The sequence below is a fragment of the Leptonychotes weddellii genome, chromosome 11 (assembly GCF_054177405.1).
Source record: "Leptonychotes weddellii isolate Sample4059 chromosome 11, ASM5417740v2, whole genome shotgun sequence".
NCBI lineage: Eukaryota > Metazoa > Chordata > Mammalia > Carnivora > Phocidae > Leptonychotes > Leptonychotes weddellii.
The window spans coordinates 51293497-51317719 of NC_138379.1; the positions used below are offsets into that span (position 1 = coordinate 51293497).

General features: G+C 38.8%; 1 protein-coding gene across 1 annotated transcript in view; it reads right to left on the minus strand.

The window, feature by feature from the left end:
• The window catches only part of GAB2 (GRB2 associated binding protein 2), a 181688-nt gene that overhangs the window by 111133 nt on the left and 46332 nt on the right, over positions 1-24223 (minus strand). The gene's annotated exons all lie outside the window — the stretch shown is intronic.

Sequence of the window (24223 nt, forward strand, 5' to 3'; positions counted from 1 at the left end):
TAGGCAGTATGGAGCCTGGGCAAATGAAATATATTAGGAGAGATTTAGGTTAGAGGTAAGTAATCACCAGACTTCTGAAAGGCTTGAGAATCCAGTTAAGGAAATACAAGTGGTACAAGCAATAGTCAAGTGTAAGTGCCAGGCACTGGTACTACCTCTGATCTATCTCTGTAATCAATCTCCCTTCTCCAACATGTACAGTTTGTACTTATTAAATATTCACAGATTTAAATTCTCAAGACTACTTGAATGATTTAGGATGGCCAAGGAACCATTCAACTTGGCAGTATAGCCAAAGGAGCCTTCTTGGAAGAGCAAAGCACTGAACCACATCTCAAAGGATGCACAGGTTTGAAATTGTGGTTAGGAAGACCACACACTCCTTAGGGCAAAGGGCCAGCCCGCCAGACTGAAATGCAAAAGAGACTCTCATGGAAGAGAGGAAAATGAGGCCACTTTTAAGGCGTGGTAACCAGAAGTTACTGAGAGACACTGGCTTGTCCTCATCCCACCACTGACACAGAGATTGCTGTTTTTTAGGGCTGTATTTCAGAAGATGGAGGTATAACTTCTAAATGTGTAAACTGAGTTCTCTTTTTCCTCCCATCAACCTATACTTCATCCTCTCTGTATTAGCCAGATAGACTACCTTTTCTCCTCCATTATTCTCCCAGCTTACAATTCTGCCCAGAAGATAAGCTTCTCACTAGAAAATAATTACATCACAGACCGGAGAGTTTGCTTCTAGAGAGCCAGGACAATCTACTTAGCAGCCTAAAGGGAAAAAGCAGGCAGAATGACTACAATGCTTCACCTTCCATGGCTGGACTTTGAAATAAGACTGCCCAGCTCAGTCAAAGAGAGCAGTATATTTGTTAAGGTACCTTAAATAGGGCTCTGTACTCAAAAAAACAAAACAAAACAAAACAAAACAAAAACAATCCACATTCTTTATAAGTCTCAAACACCCCTTCTTTGGACTTTTTATGAACAGTGCATAAAAAGAGTCTATTCTTTGGAAAGACATCTAGTAGAAGAGGAGAATGGGAAGAGATAATACAGCATACACATTTGCCAGACACTGTAAAGACATTCTGCAACAAATCCATAGGGTACTTGTCATGCCCATTTTACAGACAAGGAAAAGGAAGTTTAACTTCTTAGAGATTGAGTGATTTGCTGACTATGTAAATACTGGAGCTGGGATTCAAACCTACAAACTTCTTACTCCAAAACTCAGTGCTCTTTCCCTTACACCATATAGCCTCACAGAAAGAAAGGAAGAAAAAGAAGTGAATTTACCAAAGCTACATTGTTGAAAAGCAAGAACAGAGAGGTCTAGCTGTTATCTTTACAATCTCTCTCATATTTTTTTAAAGAAACAAAATGGACCTACTGAATAAGACTCAGACTCTTCTAAGATAACAAAAGTGAACAGTCTCAAATAGACCTTTCTTTCAAAGGGGAAGGGGGACATTAAGTATCAGAAAGTAGAAGACTTCTTCTCTCACATGATTCTGTCACAGTTGAAAGGATGTTTTAGGGAAAAGATATTTACCTAGTGTGACCACAGCATCTAAGAGAATCCAGAAGGCATAGTAAAGGAGAGAGAGGGAGAGAAGGGAGACTGACTCACTATTTGTTTTCCAAATATAATAACTCAAGGAAAACACAGTGAGTCTCAGCTATCCAGCTGGGTGCTCTTAAGGATTAACTGTGTGTGGCTAGGCACTTACTTCATATTTCTGATGGACCAGCTGTAAAATGGAAGAATAACTCAGAATAAGGCTTCTCGTCAAGACAGCACCAAGACATTTATGTTTATAGCTTCTGAAATATGGACCTAAGCAAATGGCCTGACATGGAGCCCCAGGCCCTAGTTCCAATATCCCTGCTATAGTTAATGTCATAAGGTTGAGCTCGGGGATAAGAGTGTCTTGAAAATGGCAGTGCCACCCCATATTTTTATATCCTTTTCACAGGTTACAGCGAGGTTTTTAAAATATAGATTCTTATTCAATGCTGAAAACAAAATGCCAGTGTAATAGGGTAGAAAGAATATGGGATGTTGGGCCATCATGGGCATGAACCTTGGTTGTATGATTTGAACAAGTTACTTAATCTTTCTGAGACTTATTTCCCTAATCATTAAAATGAGGGATAATTACCTACCTTGGAACACTTATTTACTGAGAATTAAAAAGAGTTTCTGATACCTAAAACACTCAAAAGATAATTTCCATATTAACCCTTACCTCACACCATATACAAAAATTAATTTGAACCAGATCTAAATGTAAAAGCTAAAACTAACAGCTCCTAGAAAAAATATGAGAGAAAAATCTTTGTGACCATGAGGCAGAAAAACAAAAAACAGTATTATAAAAGAAAAATACAATAACTAGACCATCAAAACTCAAAGCTTTTGTTCCTCAAATGGCACCATTAAAGAAAATGAAAGGGCAAGCCAGACTGGAATACATGTTTTCACAGACTAGCAGAAAAATTACAGATATTTCTACCTTATAAAAAGCTGGTATCCAGACCATTTAAAAAATTCTTACAACTCTGCTCTTCCCGTAAACAGCCTGAGGTGACCTCTGAAAATGGTTCGCTATTCACTTGACCCAGAAAAGCCTATAATATCATGCAAGTCTTTGTGCTGACTTTAAGAACACACATGAAACTGCCCAGGCCATCAAGGGTACGCATATCCAAAAAACCACAAGTAGGTGAAGGATGTCACTTTGCAGAAGCAACGGGTACCATTCCCTCGCTCCAATGGTGGAGTTGGTAGGTGTGCCCAGGCCAAATAGTGGGGTTGGACACAGGGTTGGTGGCTCAAAAAGAGTGCTGAATTTTTACTGCACGTGCTTCAAAATGCAGATTAATGCTGAACTTAAGAGTTTAGATGTAGATTCTCTGGTTATGGAGCACATCCAGGTGAACAAAGCCCCCAAGACGTGGCGTAGACTTACAGGGCTCATGGTCGGATTAACCCACACATGACTCTCCTTGCCACAAGGAGATGCTCCTTACTGAAAACAGCAGATTGTTCCTACACCAGAAGAGGAGGTTGCACACAAGAAAGATATCCCAGAAGAAACTGAAGAAACAAAAACTCATGATCCAGGAGTAAATTCTGCATAAAATAAGTGCAAATAAAAGTAAAAAACAGAAAGAAAAAAAAAAGACTGACCATACTAAGTGTTGATGAGAATGTAGAGTAAGTGAAAATCTCATACACTGGTGCTGGGAATGTAAAATGGTACAGCCAGTTTGGAAAAGAAGTTGGCAGTTTCTTAAAAAGTTTAACAAACAATTACCATATGACCCAGCCATTGACTCCTCGGTATTTACATAAGAGAAATGAAAAGACATACATCCACACAAAGATGTGCAAATGAATGTTCATATCAGCTTTATTTAAAATAATCAGAAACTTGGGGCACCTGGAGGATGGCTTAGTGCTCTTCATTGTATGCTTAGTGCTCTTGGTTGTATGATTTGAAGTTACTTAATCTTTCTGAGACTTATTTCCCTAATCATTAAAATGATTTCAGCTCTTGATTTCAGCTTAGGTCATGACCTCAGGGTCCTGAGATCGAGCCCTACATTGGGCTCTGCGCTCAGTGGGGAGTCTGTTCGAGATTCTCTCTCCCCCTCTCCCTCAGCCCTCCCCCTGCTAAAAATAAATTAAAAAAAGAAAAGAAAATAGCCAGAAATTGGAAAAGCCCCCATGTCCATCAATAGGTAGTATATCCATACACTGGAAACCTACTCAGTGATAAAAAGGATCCATGCACCAACATGGACACATCTAAATATCGTTATGCTGAAAGTAGCCAGACCAAAAGTGTGCATATTGTACAATTCTATTTATATAAAATGCAAACTCATCTGACAACAGATGAATGCTTGCCTGAGGCTGAGGGCAAAGGAAGGGACAGACTGCAAAGGGACAAGAAGAATTTTTTGGGACTAAGAGAAATGTTCTGTGTCTTGACTGTAGTAGTCATTTCATGGCCATAGCAACAGACAAACTCACTGAATTTAAACAGATTTATTGTGTGTACATTATTTCTTTAAGTCGATAAGGAAAAACACTTAATTCACTTTGCCTCTCCTACTGCCACTAGAATCAAGTTAAAAAGCTACTATTGGGGCGCCTGCGTGGCTGAGTTGGTTAAGCGCCCGACTCTTGGTTTTGGCTCAGGTCATGATCTCAGGGTCCTGAGATCAAGCCCTGCATCGGACTCCCTGCTGGGCATGGAGCCTGCTTAGGATTCTCCCTCTCCCTCTGCCTCTCCCCTGGACCTCTCCACGTTCACGATCTCTGTCTCAAAAAAAAAAAAAAAAAAGGAAAAGGAAAAAGAAAAAGAAAAAGCTACTCTTGCCCACTTAGTCACAGGGAAAACAGGAAGCTGTACATAAAGGGGTGGTATTACAAAAGCCTTGTAATTTAGTGAGTATCAATCAGGTTTTTGGCAATGTGTGAGGCACTTTATATACATTATCTTATTTAATTCTAACAAATTTGATGAGATAGGCACTATTATCTCTTTTACAGATGAGGAAGCAGGTTCAGAAAGTTCAAGAAATTCATCAAAAGCCACCCGGATGTAAATGGTAGATTTGGATTCATTGATGGATCTGGACTCAAAACAGTAAGCCTGACTTCAAAGACAATGCTATTATTTCCTACAGTGCTTAGGGCATCCTCAGAAAGGCAAAGCCATGATGGCCCAGAGACAGGAAGTGTTACTGAAGATTTCCTTCATCAGCAGTGGGAAATCCTCTCAAGTAGGGGAGGTTTAGCAGGTTTTTTCAAAGGACGCTGGAAGATGGGAAATGGGGTACGCCTCTGTTTATGAGGCCAGAGAGAAGCCTCTCACTCGGCTCCAGCATCTGCTGGTATTTTGTTAACTCTTGGCTCCTCCATATTCACCCACCCACTGGTTTCCCAGGGAAAAAAAGCCAAAATATCTTGGCTGAACAGGCGAATGGGTCACAGATGACAGAGGTAAAAAAAAAAAAAAAAAAAAAAAAAAAATCAAGAAGTTCTGTAAATATGCTTCTTTTTAAAAGCAAAAACAAATTGTACACTTCCTTTTTCTGAATTTTCCTTTTTCTCTTTGAGTTGTCCATCTTGTGAAACATTTTCTTGTCTCTATTTTAATTCATTACAGTGGAAAAAGTGATGCAAATGGGTCATGCTGAAAGTTTAAATAAATTTACAGTCTTCCTATTTCAGACCAGCTGTAGCCCATCTCCCCTGAAGCCAGGCCCACAGATCAAGAAGGTGGCTTGAGCTACAGAAAATGGAGGGGACCAACTCAGGATAGGGACCAACACTGTGGACAGAGCATAAAGAGACCTGGGTTCTGGGATTAACTTTGTATAATCAACTTTGAGACTCTGTCAGGTCACTGTCCCTCTCCAGGCCTCGTAAGATTTTACTGATCATGTTTTTCAATTTTTAACAAAGGCCTTCCATTTATAACCAAAAATAATCTTCCCCCTAAACCCTCAGATTCTCATGCATTTCCTCTTTGAGAATTGCTCTGCTGCCTGTTTATTCCCCAGCAGCCAAGCTTCCCTTTCTGAAATTTATACTTTATTATAAAAACAGGCAACTTCGGCATATTAGTATACTATCATACCAAATAAATACTTTAAAAAAGGATACACAAACTCATACTGAAATTCGGTCGTAATCCTGAGTGTGTGTTACTGAGAGTCAGGGATTAAATGCCCTAATGCAAACTGCAGTGTGTTTGGTTGTTCTTCATCTCCTTTCCTGATTTAGCTTGAACTGCAGTTTTAATAAAGCTCCCTTGCTCCCTCTTCACACACCGTAAGAAGTCACAGGGACATGTGCTTTTGTGTTCGTTTAATAGGGCTTCCTCCCCCAAACCACACTCTGCCAAGTTGTTTCTGGTAAGCAACTTTGGAAAGTAAAAATTCCCTAGACGTTCTGGACAGGGTGTGAAAGGAAGACCCACAACCCAGCAGGGGAACTGAAACATTCTCCCTTTGTGTCTACTTCTGTCCTGGGACGATGGGGGCAGGGAAGTTACAGAAGAAGCTTTTAGAGGAAACAGACTTGCAGGACTTCTGCTGCAAACAATTGCGCACTGTATCCAGCTGTTGACTGAGGCAACTGTCAGCTCAAAACCATGGGAGAACAAAGGGGTCAGGGTTCCTGCTCCTAAAACAGCCAAGTACAATACTTCTGTTTCACATGTTTACAGCTTAGTACCTGTTTCTAGCTTCCAGTTCTGGAGCTCAAAGTCAATGTTGGAAGGCAACTTGACATCAGTTAGTGGGTGTGTGATCCGCCCTGCCCCTGGCTTTTTTAAAGAAGTGGAACCCTTTATTTTTACATACAAAATGTTGTGCAGAACCATAATACAAAAATAAAATAAAATAAATTAATTAAAGCAGAACTGCTCTGGGGGGTAGGGGACATAGAGGGAGAGTTTTACCAGCCCAGTTGCCATCATCCCTTTCATCAGGAACCTCTTTGGATGCCCAGGGCCATAAGGAACACTATTAGGTCTACTGATGTGTGTTGGTTTGTGTGTGACTGGAAGGTCTACTGACTTATGGAGTTTATAAATAAAAACACAGATGATCAGGGGCGCCTGGGTGGCTTAGTCGGTTAAGCATCTGCCTTCAGCTCAGGTCATGATCCTGGGGTCCTGGGATCCAGCCCCTCATCGGGCTCTCTGCTCAGCAGGGAGCCTGCTTCTCCCTCTGCCTGCCACTCCCCCTGCTTATGTGCGTGCTCTCTGACAAATAAATAAAATCTTTAAAACAAACAAACAAACAAACAAACAGATGATCATGCCCTTAATTTGATTCAGTAGGCTGGGGTGGGTGCTCTCAGCTCCCCCCTCCCTTATGTCTCGTCTCCTTCAGTGATCTCACTAATTCCCAGTGCTTTGCTTATCATTTCTATATGGACGACTCAAATTGTACATTTTAAGACATGATCTCTTTACTTAGCAGAGCGTCTGAAGCATATTGAAGGGAGGAGACAAGCAGGGATCCAGGCATGCAGACAGTCTGGCAGCAGAATCCAAGTGTTTGGTCCCAAAATTCAGGACAGCATTCTAGTCCTCAGAGGACTAGTGAGAGAAAAAGAACAATGGGAATCCCTAAAGAATCAAAGTGCAAGGCAGGGACTTGGCTAAAAGGAACCAGGCAAGAGCTCTTCTTAGAATTGGGGGCCAAAGTCAGAGGGGGGCTAGCTTTCAGGCTGACTTCATGCTGATTCCCAGAGGCCTGGATCAGGTTTTTAAATCCCACCCCATCTCATCTCCATTATAAGTAGAACTGCTTCACAACCTATTGTAAGGTATGAGAGGACAGAGCCAAGTAAATCTTCACAGCTGAGCATGTCCAGGCCCTACTTGGGTCTAGCAAAGCTGAAAGCATATGATGAGCTGAAAAGATGCAGAACAGATGTCCTAATGTTTTCCAGGTCACTTGCAGAGATGGACACAGATCCCTATCAATTCAATAGCCATTTTTCTCATTATACCTTGTTATAGAACTGATATTTTGTTCAGAGAATTTGTAGAGGCTCCAGGGTTGGGGTGTGTGTGGGGGTAAACCCCCTGCCCCTCAGCCCCAGGGGTTGAATTACAATTTTCTAAAGCAATTATGCAAATTAATTTCCCTTTGCCAGGATTGGGCTAGAGGTGTAATCCAGTTCTGACCGCCCCACCCCCCAAAAAACCATAAGGAGTTCTCTAAAGGGGAGGAAAAGTGCCTGGGTTTTCTTGGTGACATGCTTAAGCCAATGAAAGAGCCCTGAAACTTCCTCCCTCTTACTTTGCTAAATGAACATCAATGTCCTTGTCATTTAAGTAGCTATTACTCAGATTTCTGTTAAATGCAGCTAAAAGTTTTCCTGACTGATGGATCCGCTGACCCACTTGAGAATCAGATTAAAATTATCGGCCCCATATCCTATAACTTTTATTATGTGGATAAATGCAATATTTTGCCTTCAATTTTAGGAAGTTTACAGGTTTCAGGTCAAGAATCCTGACTCTAGATGACCAGTTCTCAAAGCATGCTCCCTGGACCAGCAGCATCAGCATGACTCAGAAACTTGTTATAAGGATAATTTCTCTAGCCTAACCCCAAACCTACTGAATCAAAAATTCTTGCAATGGAGTCCAGCAATTTGTGTTTTGTTGGTGTTTTTTTAAGATTTTTTTTTTTTTTTAAAGTAATCCGTACACCCAACACGGGGCTTGAACTCACAACCCCAAGATCAAGAGGTGCATGCTCTACCGACTGAGCCAGCTAAGTGCCCCCGGCAATTTGTGTTTTACTATGTCCTCCAAGGATCTGATTCATGCTAAAGTTTGAGGACCACTGCCCTGAGCTCAGCATTATTTAATTACTGTGATAACAGAAATGCTTATATCTGCACTGTCCAATGTGGTAGCCACAGCCACACGTGTCTGCTGAGCACTTGTAACGTGGCCAGTGCAGCCAGGACACTGGATTTATAATTTTACTTACTTTTAATTTATTTAAATTTAAATAGCCACCTGTGGCTAGTGGCTACTGCATTGGACACTGCAGCTCCAGATGACGTAAGGGATTTTACATTATCAAATAGCTCCTAGTACTAAGTCATAAAACAAGCAGTGGTTCTCAAACTCCAGTATGCATCAGAATCACTAGAGGGCTTGGTAAAACACATTATAGGCTCCAACCCCTAGAATTTTATTTAATCAGTAGGCCTAGATTGGGGCATGAGAATTTGCACTTCTAAGAGTACCTATATAATGCTGATGCTGCTGATCCAGGGATAGCACTTTGAGAAGCAATGAAGTAAGCAAAACTTCTTTGTGCCTTCCTATAGCCTATATCAGAGCCACTTTTCTACCATTCTAACCAATGTTTCCCTTTATGTTCATCAAATCAACAAAAAAGTAAAGTTCCCTGACAGCAGGCGCTGACCTCTTCCGACTGTGTATATCCCATATAGACACCAGCTCAGTGGCTGGGGTCCAGCAGGTACATGATATTCCTGAGAGAATAATGGCTACCCACCCTCCCACCCCCCACCAAAGAGGAAAACTTTTGAAAAGGGGTCTGTCATGTTTCCAAGACCATGATTACCTCCTCATAATCATCAGGTGGCAGGCTGTATGTTTCAGAAGAGGTGTACAGAAAGGGTAAGTGATCTGCCCAAGGTATTAGGTCCTGTTTTACTCTTCTGTATTTTGAAGTATTATCTCATAAATTATTTGGTTCTAAGCATACTTGTAGAAGAGTTTGCATATATATGCACATATGTATTTTTTAAAAAGATTTTATTTATTTATTTTGAGAGAGAGAGAGAGCATGAGGAAGGAGGAGGCGCAGAGGGAGAAGCCGACTCCCCGCTGAGCAAGGAGCCCACGCGGGACTCATCCTAGGACCGTCAGTGACCTGAGCTGAAGGCAGACGCTTAACCCACTGAGCCACCCAGGCATCCCTGTATTTTTATATTTTACATATATATTACATACATAATATGAATGTAATTTACACACACATGCACGCGTGTGCACACACACACACACATATATATTAGTCCAGAGATGTTGACAATTAAAATATGCAAGAGTGAAAAAGGCTTTTGATGCTACAATGGCAGTATGAAAGACAAAAGGCCTGGTAATCTGGATGGGGACTACACCTTCTCAAATAACACTGCATATGAAACCATCTATGCCAAAGACCTGGCCTAGCCAGCAATGCAGCTTTCAAGCATTAATGGGAAAGGCAAGAATCAAGGACACACACACAGGGGACTTTTCTGAAGGTCAAAAAAGCAACAATAAATACCATGCCCAGAAAAGCTTTTAAATCTGACCTTTCCCTCTGCTGAAGCCATTCGCCTTCCAGCATCTTCAATCTAATAGACTGAAGTAGGCTGAAATGGCTCTTAGGAGAGGACTGGGCTAGGCTTTTCCTTAATGCTGCCTCTGCACCACTCTAGCAGCATTACTGGTAATTACATCATTACGCCATAATGGAACACATGCGGCGCAAGTGAAACGGCCCAGCAGCTCCCCAGCTGGGGAGAGCAGAAGGGGCTCCCACTTCACTGTTCAATTCCTATTAACCCTTCAGGTTCTGGCTTATTCTCAAAGGCAAACCACCCTCAGGACATTAAAGCACAGGCCGTGAAAAGCAGAGCACAGTTGAAGACCAGGAGTGAAGTTAAATTCATGAGTGTGATGAAAATCCTCCACTAGAATGGGAATTAGGACACCTGGGTGCAGCTCTGGCTTTGCTATGAACACCTTATATGACCTTGGGGAAATCATGTGCATCTTTTAGGTTTCAGTTTCTCGTCTGTAAAGAACACCAAAGCTCCCAGGCAGAGGATCCTCAAATGTCCCTGTAGACAATTTGGGTTTGGACTGAATGATCATCAAAGTTCCTCCGGCTCTAACATTCTCTTATCTAAAAAGACTCTATGAATAGGGGAGACAGGAGTGGAGTAAAATTCGGAAGGCCACCTCTATTTGGTCTTCAAGTAGTTAATCAGATCAAGATTTCTGCCTCCACTCTGACCCATGTATCAGTATCAGATCATCTTCATCAACATCCATAGCAACTTTTCAAAAGACCAAGCTCAGAACTCATTAACAGATCACAGAAAGTCTTTCTAAAGAGAAAAGGGACACAGAAGGGGCGCCCGGGTGGCTCAGTCGTTAAACGTCTGCCTTCAGCTCGGGTCGCGATCCCGAGCCCTGCATCGGACTCCCTGCTTAGTGGGAAGCCTGCTTCTCCCTCTCCCACTCCCCTGCTTGTCTTCCTGCTCTCGCTGTGTCTCTCTCTGTCAAATAAATAAATAAATAAAATCTTTTAAAAAAAGAGAGCGAGGGGGGGTGGGGGAATGGGTCAGCCTGGTGATGGGTATTAAAGAGGGCACGTACTGAATGGAGCACTGGGTGTTATACGCAAACAATGAATCATGGAACACTACATCAAAAACTAATGATGTAATGTATGGTGGTTAACATAACACAATAAAATAAAAAAAATTTTAAAAATTTAAAAAATTAAAAAAAAGAGAGTGAGAAAGGACACAGAAAAGTATATGGTATACTGGGACAGAGGCAAGGCAACCAAAGTTCTAGCTCTCACAGACTCCTTCTATGACACTGAGCCAGTCACTTAACCTGGCCAACTTGTCTTCAAGACACAGTGATGGAGAGAGGGATTAGAATTAGACCCTTTCAGTTTAAGCACTCTATGATTTTGATATCTTTATAAAAGTTTCAAATGCTACTCCTGGACATTGGGGCATGCAGGGGTGGGCGGAGGGTGGCACAAACAGCACGCTAAGAATGCTAAATCCTGCAAGAAAGAGACAAGTTTTCTTATAATATTCTAAAGGTTTTCTCACAAATAAGGGAAAAAATTACCTATCAGACCTCAAGGGAAGAATTAAAACATACAAAAACTATATATTAATTTGCTGCATGTCTCAGAATCTTCCCTTCTCTACTGTCCAAAAGAAAGAATGTAAAAAATGCATTCTCTACATTTGTCTTCTGGTCTTCATAATAGAAAGTATGAGACTTTCGTTTCCAGGAATAAGGCAGTTTAGATAATCTAGATGAACCCTCCCAAAGAAAACAGTTTAAAAAAGCTAAATAAAATATTCCTAAAAAGTAATTTTTAAAATGCATTATGCTGAGCTGTCAAGAAAGTAAGGAATCTGCACAAAACAAAAATTAAATGAAATGAAAGCGGGTGGGAACAAGCCAAGTGTTCATCAACAATGAAAGCATAAAGAATGGGCGCCTGGGTGGCTCAGTTGGTTAAGCGACTGCCTTCGGCTCAGGTCATGATCCTGGAGTCCCGGGATCGAGTCCCGCATCGGGCTCCCTGCTCAGCAGGGAGTCTGCTTCTCCCTCTGACCCTCCCCCTTCTCATGTGCTCTCTCTCAAATAAATAAATAAAATCTTAAAAAAAAAAAAAAAGCATAAAGAAAATATGATTTATACATACAGTGGATTATTCAGCCATATTAAGAAAGGCAGTTCTGATACATGTTACAAGATGGATAAACTTTGAAGACATTATACTAAGTGACACAAGCCAGATATAAAAAGGCAAATTCTCTATGATTCCACTTATATGGGGTACCTAGAGTAGTCAAAATCATAGAGACCAAAAGTAGGATGGTGGTTTCCAGGGGCTGAGATAGGGGAAAATGGGAAGTTACTGTGTAATGGGTATAGAATTTCAGGTTGATTTGAAAAAGTTCTGAAGATGGATGGTGGTGATGGTTACACAACAATGTGAATGCACCTAATGTCACTGAATTGCACACTTAAAATTTAAATGGTAAATTTTATGTTATGTATATTTTATCACAATAAAAAGGAATTACATGAAAGCATAAATCTTGGAAAGAGAACATTAAGCCAGTCTTTTCCCTTTGGCTATGTAACAAACATTGGTGACCACTGCAATGAGTGCTTGGGTGTGGTTAAAGAACATAAAGCTTGGGACCCTACAATCTTATATGAAGCCCCTTATAAACTTGGGGTACCAATGGATTATACCTTCAGTGCAGAGATGAACCACAAATAAACCTGTAGCACTGAAAGGGACCACAAAGAAACTGTCCTCTTTTAATCAGTAGAAAAGGAAAAATGTCTCTCCTTAGAATCTCTAATTAAAAGCTGGTTTGTGACCAAATCCATGCAACCTCAAGTGAAGATCTAAAAGTAGTCCAGTTAGTAATATCTTCAGGCTATTGCAGAAGCAACTCCTCATCCTTTCTGGTGGAATAAAAACTTAATTCAGGCCTCATATAATTTCTACAGGTAAAGTCCTAAAAAACATTAGACCTTAAAAACAAAACAAAAACACACACCCAGAAATAAGCCACATGAATGATAACCAGGGAAAACAGACAGCAAAATCATATCCTTAAAGGCTTCAGATACTGGAATTAGAGATGGAATATAATATGTCTATCGTTATTATATTTTAAGATTTAAAAGAGAGGCTTGAAAAAATTAGCAAGGAGTAAGAGAGTATAAAAAAAGAAAAAAGTGCATTTGAAAACAAACCAAAAAGAATTTCCAGAAATGAAATTATAATTAAAATGAAAAAGTCAACAGACCAGATTAAACAGATTAGACACAGCTAAAAAAATAATTAGTGAATTGGCAGAGTGATCCAAAAAAATTCCATAGAGGGTGACCAAGAAATAAAGATCTGAAAAATATGAGAGTTTAAGAGACATGGATGATATAGTAAGAGGAGCTAAAATATATCTAATCTTTTAACTGAAGTTCAAGAATGAGATTAGAGAGGATGGAGGAAAGCATTATTCAAATAGCTAAGGCTGAGAATTTTTCCAGAATCACTGATAGAACACCAAACTTCATATCCAGGAAGTTCAGCAAATGTCAAGCAGGATAAAAAGAAATAAAATAACATATTGTAATGAAACTTAAGAACACTGAAGACAAAAAAGAAGAAATTAAAAGAGAAGCAGAGAGATCACCTACAAAAGAGTAACAATTAGACTATTAGCTGACTTTTCAACAGCAAGATCTAGAAGACCACAGAATAATATTTTCAATATGCTAAGAAAAAAGAACTGTTAAGAGAATGAGAAGACAAGCCACAGACTGGGAGAAAATATTTGTAACACATTCATCTGATAAATATACAAAAGAACTCTTAAAACTCAACAGTAACCCACAATCATATGGTCAATTAATCTTCAAAAAGGAGGAAAGAATATGCAATGGGAAAAACACAGTCTCTTCAATAAATGGTGTTGGGAAAACTGGACAGCCACATGCAAAATAATGAAACTGGACCACTTTCTTACAGCATACACAAAAATAAATTAAAAATAGATTAAGGACCTAAATGTGAGACCTGAAACCATAAAAATTCTAGAAGAGAGCACAGGCAGTAATTTCTCTGACACTGGTAATAGCAATACCTTTCTAGATATTTCTCCTGAGGGCAAGGAGCAAAAATAAACTATAAACTATTGGGACTACACCAAAACGTTACATGGCAAACTAGATCTGCAGTGAGACACATTAAGATCAAACTGTCAAAAGACAAAGAGAGACTCATTGTACACAAAGGATCTTCAATAGATCAATCAATAGATCTATCAATAGATCAATCAATGATCTATCAATATGATCTATCTTCAATAGGATCAATACGATCAGGAATCATAGAGGCCAGAAGGCAGTGACATGATAGATTTAAAGTACTAAAAGAAAAAAAATGTCAGACAAGGATTCAGTATCTGGCAACAACCAACAAAACTAAAAGACAACCTACTGAATGAGAGAAGACATTTGCAAATGACATATCCAATAAAGGGTTAGTATCCAAAATATACAAAGAACTCCTATAACTCAACACCAAAAAAACAAACAATCCAATTAAAAAATGGGCAGAAGACAGAACAGACATTTCTCCAAAGAAGACATCCAGATGTCCAACAGACACATGAAAAGATGCTCAAATCACTCATCATCAGGGAAATGCAAATCAAAACTACAGTGAGAGATCACTTCACATCTGTCAGAATGGCTAAAATCAAAAACATAAGAAACAAGCGTTGGGGAAGATATCGAGAAAAAGGAACCCTGTTGCACTGTTGGTGGGAATACAAACTGGTGCAGCCACTGTGGAAAACGTTATGGAGGTTCCTCAAAAAATTAAAAATAGAACTACTCTATGATCCAGTAATCCCACTACTGGTAATTACCCAAAGAGTAAAAAAAGCACTAATTCAAAAGGATACATGCACCCCTATGTTTATTGCAGCATTATTTATAATAGCCAAACTATGGAAGCAGCCTGAGTGTCCATCGACTGATGAAGGGATAAAGATGTGGCATATATATATATATATATATATATATATACACAATGGAATGTTATTCAGCCATAAAAGAAGAATGAAATCCTGCCATTTGCAACAACATGGATGGAGGGTATAATGTTAGGAGAAATAAGTCAGTCACAGAAAGACAAACACCATATGATTTTACTCATGTGGAATTTAAGAAACAAAACAAATGAGCAAAGAGAAAAAAAAAAAAGGAGAAAGAGGTGAGCCAAGCAGCAGACAGTTATCTATAGAACAAACTGATGATTACCCAAAAGGAGGTTGGTGGGGGGATGGGTGAAACAGGTGATGGAGATTAAAGAGTACACTTATCACGATGAGCACTGAGTAATGTACAGAATTACTGAATCATGACATTGTACACCTGAAATCAATATAACACTGTGTGTTAACTATACTGGATTTAAAATAAAAAATTTAATAAAATAAAAATAAAATAAGAAAACCCCTCAACAATAAGGAAATAAATACCCTGGTTTAAAAAATGGGCCAAAGACCTTAACATATACCTCACTAAAGATATACAAATAGCAAATAAGTATATGACAAGATGCTCCGCATCATATGTCATCAGGGAAATGCAAATTAAAACAAGATAACACTACACACCTACAACAATGGCCAAAATCCAGAACACTGACAATACCAAATACTGGTGAGGTGGTGCCAACAGGAATTCTCATTCACTGATGGTGGGAATGCAAAATGGTAAGCTATTTTGGAAAACAGTTTGTTGGTTTCTTCTGAAATTAAACATACTTTTAGTATATGATCCAGTTATCATGCTCCTTGAAATTTACCCAAAGGAAGCGAAAACTTATGTCCATATAAAAACTTGCACACTGATATTTATAGCAGCTTTATTCATAATTGCCAAAACCTGGAAGCAACCAAGATGTCCTTCAGTAGGTGAATCGATAAATAAATTATGGTACATTCAGACAATAAAATATTATTCAGCACTTAAAAGACATGAACTATTCCCAACACTAGAAGAAACAGTAATATGTGACATGATGGAGGTGTTAGCTTATGCTACTACGGCAATCATATTGCAAATAAACGTATCAAATTGCTATGTTGTACACCTTAAACTTATACAATGTTGTTATGTCAAATATAACTCAAAAAAATAAAATGAACTATCAGGCCATGAAAAGACATAGAGGAATCTTAAATGCATATTAGTAAGTAAAAGAAGCCAATCTGAAAAGGCTACATACTGTATGATTTCAACTATATGACATTCTGGAAAAAACAAAACTATGGAGACAGTAAAGAGATCAATGGTTGTCAGAGGTTGGGGAGCAGGGGGAGGAGACAGATAAAGCACAGAGAATTTTCAGGGCAGCGAATATACTCTGTTTGATATCATAATGATGGATACATGTCATTATACATCTGTTCAAATCCACAGAATGTACAACACCAAGAGTAAGATACACTATGTACTTTGAGTAATGATATATCAATGCAGGTTCAGCAATTTTAACAAATGTACCATTCTGGTGGGGGATGATGATAATGGGGGAGTATATGCATGGGTAGGGGTAGGGGTTATATGGGAAGTCTCTGTACCTTCCTCTCAATTTTGCTGTGTACCCAAAACTGCTCTAAAAATTAAAATCTTAAAAATATTTACTGTCAATGCAGAAGTCTATAGCTAATGAAATTCTTTCAAAAATGAAAGGAAAATAAAACCATTTTCAGAGAAAACAGACTGCCACATACAGATCATCTCTAAAGGCAATCCTAAAGGATGTACCTGAGGAAGAAGGAAACCGATCCCATACGGAATGTCTGAACTAAAAGGAAACAAAGATGAGCAAAGATATCGATAAATATGTGGGAAATCTGCACACTGTCAGTGTGAAACAAGAATACTATTTAATTTGTGTGGTTATAAAGAAACAAGATAGAATGAAAATATTAGACAACAATAACACAAGTGAAGTGATGGGAGTTTAACTCTTCTATGAATTTTCATATAATTCAGAAGGAGAGTGTTCAATCGGGGCTCCTCCAAAACCTGTCCACATTCTAATCCTTGGAACCTGTGAATATTGTCTCCTATGGCAAAAGATGTGACTAAGTTAAAGATCTTGAGAGGAAGCACGCATCCTGAATAACCCAGGTGGGCTCTAACTGCAATGATATGTCTTGTTTTGAAGGAGAGATAGAGGGAGAATAGACACACGAAGGAGAAGACACAGAAGAGGAGGAGACAATGTGATCACGGAGGCATTGACTGGAATGATACAGCCACAAGCCAAGAAGCATCTGGAGCAAATAGAAACTGGGAGAGGCACAGAATCTAGAGTCTGCAAAGGGAGCACAGCCCCGTCACACCTTGTTTTGAGCTGGCCTCTAGAACTGTGAGAGATTAAATTTCTGTTGTCTTAAGCCAACTGATTTGTAGTAAATTTACACAGTAACCACAGGAAACTAATACAGAAAGAATATGACTTTAGGCCAAATTAAAATGTATGTGCTAATAAAAGAACTCAATTCTCCCTAAGTGGATTTATAAATTTAACATGAACTCAGTAAAAATGCCAACCTTTTTTTTTTTTCCCCAGTAGGAAAGGTAGTTGTAAGGTTCATACAGAAAAATAAACAAAATAGCAGTAAGGGGAGACTTAGGCAATTATATGATAAAAACATACTATAAAACCTTATTAGTTAAAACCAAGTGTGTTGCCATAACTAAAGACAGATCAACTATTGGAATTTAACATATTTCAAGTCCACAAATGGGTACTAATGCATAAAATACTTAGGTTATGATAGAAGTGGCATCTCAAATTGTGGAAAAAAGATTTGAGATGGCATTTGAGATTTAAATGACACTGTGACAACGTTGAATCTGTCCTTTTAAGTACAGATCTGAATAAATTTCAAACAGATATTTAACCATAATATAAAATGAAACTATGAAAGTAATAGAATAAAGCATAGTACAATTTCTTTTATAACTTTTGAGTGGGAAACTCATTCTATTACATGATGTCTAGAAGCCATAAAAAGAAAAGTTATTAGAGTGGCTACACAAAAATCTACAAATCCTGCATGGCAACATAAATAAGCACACAAGTGTGCATGCACATACAAGCATACAAGTGCTCACACACATACACATGCACACAAAGCAAGGAAAGCAAGAAAACAAATAATAAACTGGGTTGGAAGTCATAAATATTGTGCTAAAAATGGCAATTTCTATTATAAAAGGCTAATCTCTTAAAGAGGTCCTATAAATCAGCAAGACTAACAACCCTGTGGAAAAATAAGCAAAGCATATGAACAGATTGTTTACAAAAAAAGAAATACAAATTTAAACTACACTAAAATATTATTTTCATTAGACTGGCAAAAATCCAGAAGTTTGATAACTATGTGGGCAAGACTGTGGGAAAACAGACACTTTCATACACTGCTGGTGGGAGCAGAAATAATTACAAACCCTCTGGAGGGTAGTCTGGCAAAATTACATATAATATATTAAAATTATAATAGTACTTATCCTTTAACCAAGCAATTTCTTTTTAGAAATTTACCTAGAGACAAACTAATACATTTTGCAGATCTGTTTAAAAGAATAAGATGGGGGCGCCTGGGTGGCTCAGTCGTTAAGCGTCTGCCTTCGGCAAACAACGTAAATGTCCATCAACAAGGATATTCTGTTATGGTTCCATTAACTGATGGAATACCAGTTGGCTGTTAAAAAAAAAAAAAAAAGGAAAGTCTTCATGTACCAATATGGAAAGAGTATCAAGATAAATTATTAACTGAAAAAAGCTAAACATGGAGAAAGTTGTACCTTATGTTGCCATTAGTATGAAATAAAGAGAATACATACTGTAACCATATTTATAATCTATGTTGAAATATGGAGGCCAACATATACATATATATATCCGTATACACACACACAGATTGGAATTGAGCAGATGGGGCAGAAAGCTATAAATTATACTCTTCACAGTATACTTTTCAAATATTTGATATTTAAACCATGTGAATGTATTCTCTATTACACATTTAAAAATTTTAGTGGGGTGCCTGGGTGGTTCAGTTGGTTAAGCGTCTGCTTTCAACTCAGGTCAGGATCCCAGGGTCCTGGGATTAAGCTGCATCAGGCTCCCTGCTCAGTGGGGAGTCTGCTTCTCCCTCTCCTTCTGCCCCTCCCTCCACTCATGCACGTATTCTAATAAATAAAGTCTTTAAAAAAAATTAGTAAGTAGGGGTGCCCAGGTGGCTCAGTCACTTAAACATCTGCTTTTGGCTCAGGTCATGATTTCTGTGTCCTGGAATCAAGCCCTGCATCAGGCTCCCTGCTTAGTGGGAAGCCTGCTTCTCCCTCTCCTTCCCCTGCTTCTGCGTGCACACGTGTGCACACACTCTCAAAAAAAAAAAAACTTTAAAAAGAAAAGACAAAAAAAATTTAGTAAGTATGCATAATAGAATGTCTGTTAACAAAGTAAACAGAATATAACTTCCAAATTAGTAGAGGAGTAAAAATAAAATGAGAAAAAGTAAAATAATCCGAAAGGCAAAAACACACAGAAGGAAAACACAATGTGAAATGAATCTAAATAGTTCCATAATTACAATAAATGTAAATCAATTAAATTCAGTTAAAAGACAAAGACTGTCTCACCGTAATAAACATCAATTACCTAAACTCCCCAGTTAAAAGACAAAGACTGTCAGGTTAAACAAAAACACAATCTAGCTACATACCATTCTTAAAAGATATACCTAAAATATAGGAGCACAGGTAGGTTGAAGGTCAAAGGATGGAAAAAATTACATGAGGCATATATACCACTCAGAAGTATGGTGCTATAGCTATATGACTTATATTAAGGCAAAGAGGTCACTTTACAAAAACAGGAGGTTCAGAGGTCCAGAAGATACATAATTCTAAAATATAGCCTCAAAATATATAAAGCAAGAATTGCTATCAGTGCAAAAATTATTATCATTGACAAATCCATTTTAAACAACCTCTTACTGTATCAGTAATTGATACAAAAAGGGTGAGGCTCCTTTTGCCTCCTCAAATTAATGTACTTTGGAACTGCTAGATCACCATATTGGAAACAAGGTTTGTCACTTACTTCCTGAGAAAATAAATCAGAATGGAGAAACATGCTTCCTGTCTGGTTTTGGTGACCAGTATACAAATGCAAAAATGGGAAGTTATACATTATCTGCACAGTGACCATTATAGCCAGATACTAATACTAATGGCTTTGTCAGCAGCTCTATGCGCTTATGCTTCAATTTCTTAATCTCTAAGCTCAAGGGAAAATGTTCTTTTGCACATATTTGTATCTATCTCAGCACCTACCACATGCCCAGTATATAATAAGTGCTCAGTGTTTTAATGAATCATCCATCATACACTCCCGTTAAAGATATTACTCATTCTGACATTTATGAAGCAATTATATACCAGGCAATATATTAAGTGCTGGTAATACACAGATGAATAAAATAGTGTCTGTTCTCCGGTAGAAGGAAAACAGAAATATATCTTTTAAAAAGGTATAAACAGAGGTATGAATGGAGACCTCCTTCCTGACAAAGTACCTGGAGATTTGAGGGGAAGTTCTCAGCCACTTAACATGTATTTCTAAGTACCCACTGTATTTCAAAACCAGGCAGGTGCTAGAGAAAGGACATTTGAGTTAAGGCTTGCCAAGCAGATGTGGGGGTGAAGTCAAGCAGAGGATATTAAGGGCAATGAGAAAGAAGAATATGAAATTCAGGAGAAAATGTGATTTGCTCAAAGTCAAACAGCTTGGGTAAAGATTAGAACTTACATTCCTAGTGTCTTCTCACATGGCTTCTCAACACTCCTTACCCCAGGACCAATATAGATACCTGTCTAGATTGATGGTTTGTGACCACAATCCAACAAGAAATTCTTTTAAAATCATAGCACAATACTCATAAATTTAAATATTTCCTTAGATGGGGGCACCTGGATGGCTCAGTCAGTTAAGCATCTGACTCCTGGTTTCGGCTCAGGTCATGATCTCACAGTCAAGGCATTAAGCCCCGTGTCCGGCTCTGCACTGAGCTGAGTGTGGAGCCTGCTTGGGATTCTGTCTCTCCTCTCCCTCTGCCCCTCCCCACCTGCTCTCGTCCTTGCTTGCTCTTTCTCTCTCAAAAAAATAAAATAAAATAAAAAGTTTTTAAAAAGTTTCAATAGATGTCTTTACTGGATACAACGCATGTTATTCTCTATTTCATTTTTTAAAAAATGCTGGTCACAACTCACTACTGCTGACTTCACACCCAGCAATAACTCTCAACCCCATTTTGTAAAATGTTTAATGCTTGGGATGGTTTATAACGTGCTTCTCTCTGTTGCTTCTCCTAACTGGAATGCCACTTCCAGCTCCCCACTTGACAGCCCAGGAAAAGCCCCTTCCAAGCATATTGCTGAGCAACTACTGTATGCAGAGGAAACACTGTGCTAGCCTCAAGCTTGCTGTTTGTGACTAAGTTCTCCAAAAAGCATAAACCAAGGGGATTATCAAATTTTCCTGGGAAATTTGTCAAACCATTCATATTTACTATGTGTCTACCCAGTCTATGAGATAGATACAGAGTGAGATGTGGATATGTGAATGCTGGGACAAACTTCCAAGGTGGTAGTGAACTGATGATCTGAGGTCCCTTCCACTCTTACAAAACAAGTATTTCTTTAGGAAAGAAGGTTTAGCAAAGGAGTAGACACAGACAAGAAAAATGAAACCTCAGATAAATAGAGGGACTTGCCAGGGGCCAAAAAGCCTGGTAAGGCGAAGATTAGAATCTAGCCCATTTGATTCCCACTGCATTTCAGAAAGTTCCCACTAGGAAAACGAAGTCTATCAGTGTTCCTTCTCATTTGCACTGACCTTTTCTTTATCAGAAATTCTCCAAGGGGCCTTGGCTTACTAAGTGCTAATTAGATTTCCTCCACCTGCTCTGGGATTTAGCTGGTGGTGCTAATGCAGTGCCCTAGCAGCTAACAAAGCCACTGGCATTCCCGGTATGCAGGGGCTGGCCTCCAGTTCTTTAGTCAACAGCAATTAGAGGGCTCCTATCCAAAGCCCTAAGGAGGAAGACGGAGAAGGGAGGGGTATTCCTTGATCCAAAAAGTGGAGTACAGCTACTGATTGGAATTGATTGTTACTGAAGAGCTGGGTGGAAACAGGGAAAATTCTGGGAGGTAGGAATGGAATCTGGGTGAGGCAAGCAAACTAATGAATACTCATCATCACTCTCACCCCGCTAAGGAATGCTACTGTCGTTCAGATTGAGGGGATAAAGCCTTGGATGGCAAAGAGCCCTCATCCAAGAATAAGTTATCAAGAAACATTTCCCTTTCTCTTGTTTCAAGACACAGGTCCAAACTGCTCAGCCAAGAATGACAAGTCTTCCATAATTCTATCCGTTCTATCCAGGCACCATAATTTAGCGAATGTTCAGCCACTAACTGGCAAAGTGCAGCCTGGATGCACAGTCATTCTGGCCATGTGACTCTACACTAGTCACAGTTTCTCTGATTTTGATTTTCTCATTTGCAGCTCTCAGAGTTGATTTCAAGGTCAAATGAGACAATATATAAATGTTCTATAAACTATAAAGTTGTGTGAAAGCTTTAACTCCTACTACCAATGCAACTAAATTCAAACATTTACTGAATTCCAAGAACAGTGCTTATACAGAGTTGGTGCACAAATGCTGTAAATATTAGCTATTAGGATATACAAAAACAAACCAATTAGAATTCTTACCCATGTGGACATCACAGACTGGTGGTAGGAGACAAGATCTCCAGTAGAGTGTAAGTACCAAGAGTATATACACAAAGTGAGGAAGGGAGAGCAATTTATCCTGCTACTAAAGAACAAGGGGTAGGACTGTCCAAACCCTTCTTGATGGTGAACAGAATATAATTGGGGCTTAGGGTCTGGAAAAAATACAGCTGCAGGAGAAATTCAAGTGGGCCATTTCATGATCCCCCACTAGAACATATTCATTACCATCTCCCTGTCTTTATTCACAAAGTTCTTTTTCATGAGAAATTTAAAAATTCTGCCAATCATTCACAGAATATTTAAGCATTTATTATATGAAGGTATTATTAAGGATACAAAATATTACAAGGCTGGTCTCTGATTCCAATGAGTTTACCATCCAACAAAGGAAACAAGTCATAAATTAAAATTATAATGATAAGCCATATACAATGCCTCAAGGGTAAAGGGGTACATTATCCCTCTCCAGAAGAGTTGAAAGTCAAAAATTTTGTCTCATTCCCCCCACCCCCTTCATAAAGTTAGACCAAGAGTCAAAATTCATTCTTCCCATCAAATAATATTCTTTAACCTACTATGTTCCAGACAACATTCTGGTCATGAGGAAAAAAGGAGTGAACAAAACAGACAAAAATCCTGCCTTCAGAGGGTGTATGTTCAAGAGGTGTAAAGAGCCAAGTAGGTATACACATGTGTGATCCTATGGTGGGGGAGGGGAGACCATACAGCGAATCAAAAAGCCTATCCTCTGGCTAAAGTGGGCAGTGGCCACCTGCTTCTAACTAATTGCTGTGAGGAAAATTTAGGCCTAGTGTTCCCAGATTTGGATACTGGAAATTTTATGTAAAATCTCTCAGCTTTTAATAATCTATAGTAATTAAAACTGTTTAAAATATTCTGTGAATAGAATTCAGGCCAAAGATACCAGTTTATGACCTCTGTCTTAGAACATGTACCATGATTTCTGGTTTAGAGAGACAGTCACTACATGTAAGTGTCATAAACTAAGTGCTATAGGACTTGAGGAGGAACCAGTTCTAGCTGAGTAGATCTGAGCAAGCATCAAGGAGGTGAAGGTCTCCTTCAGAAAATACTCCAGAATATTCTTAATTCTCTCATTGTTTATTTCTCACAGTACTTATTGGCTACATTGACCTGTGGACATGTGCCTCGGTACTTCCTTACTAAAAATGGCTAGACCTCTTTCTTCAACCACAAAGTCCACAAACAGCAACACTACCTAGATAGCTGCCTTGCTGGTCTGTCTGATCAATCCACAGATTAACACTGCTCATTAATATGATTAATTCCCATCTGCTTGCTATCTGGAAAGATATTCAGAAAAGTTCTGTCACCTCAAATTCCCAAAGCAGGGACTTTATGCCTATTATTCTAGGCAAAAAAACAAAAAACCAAGCCAAAACAAAACAAAACAAAACAACCCAAAAAACCTTAAAAATAT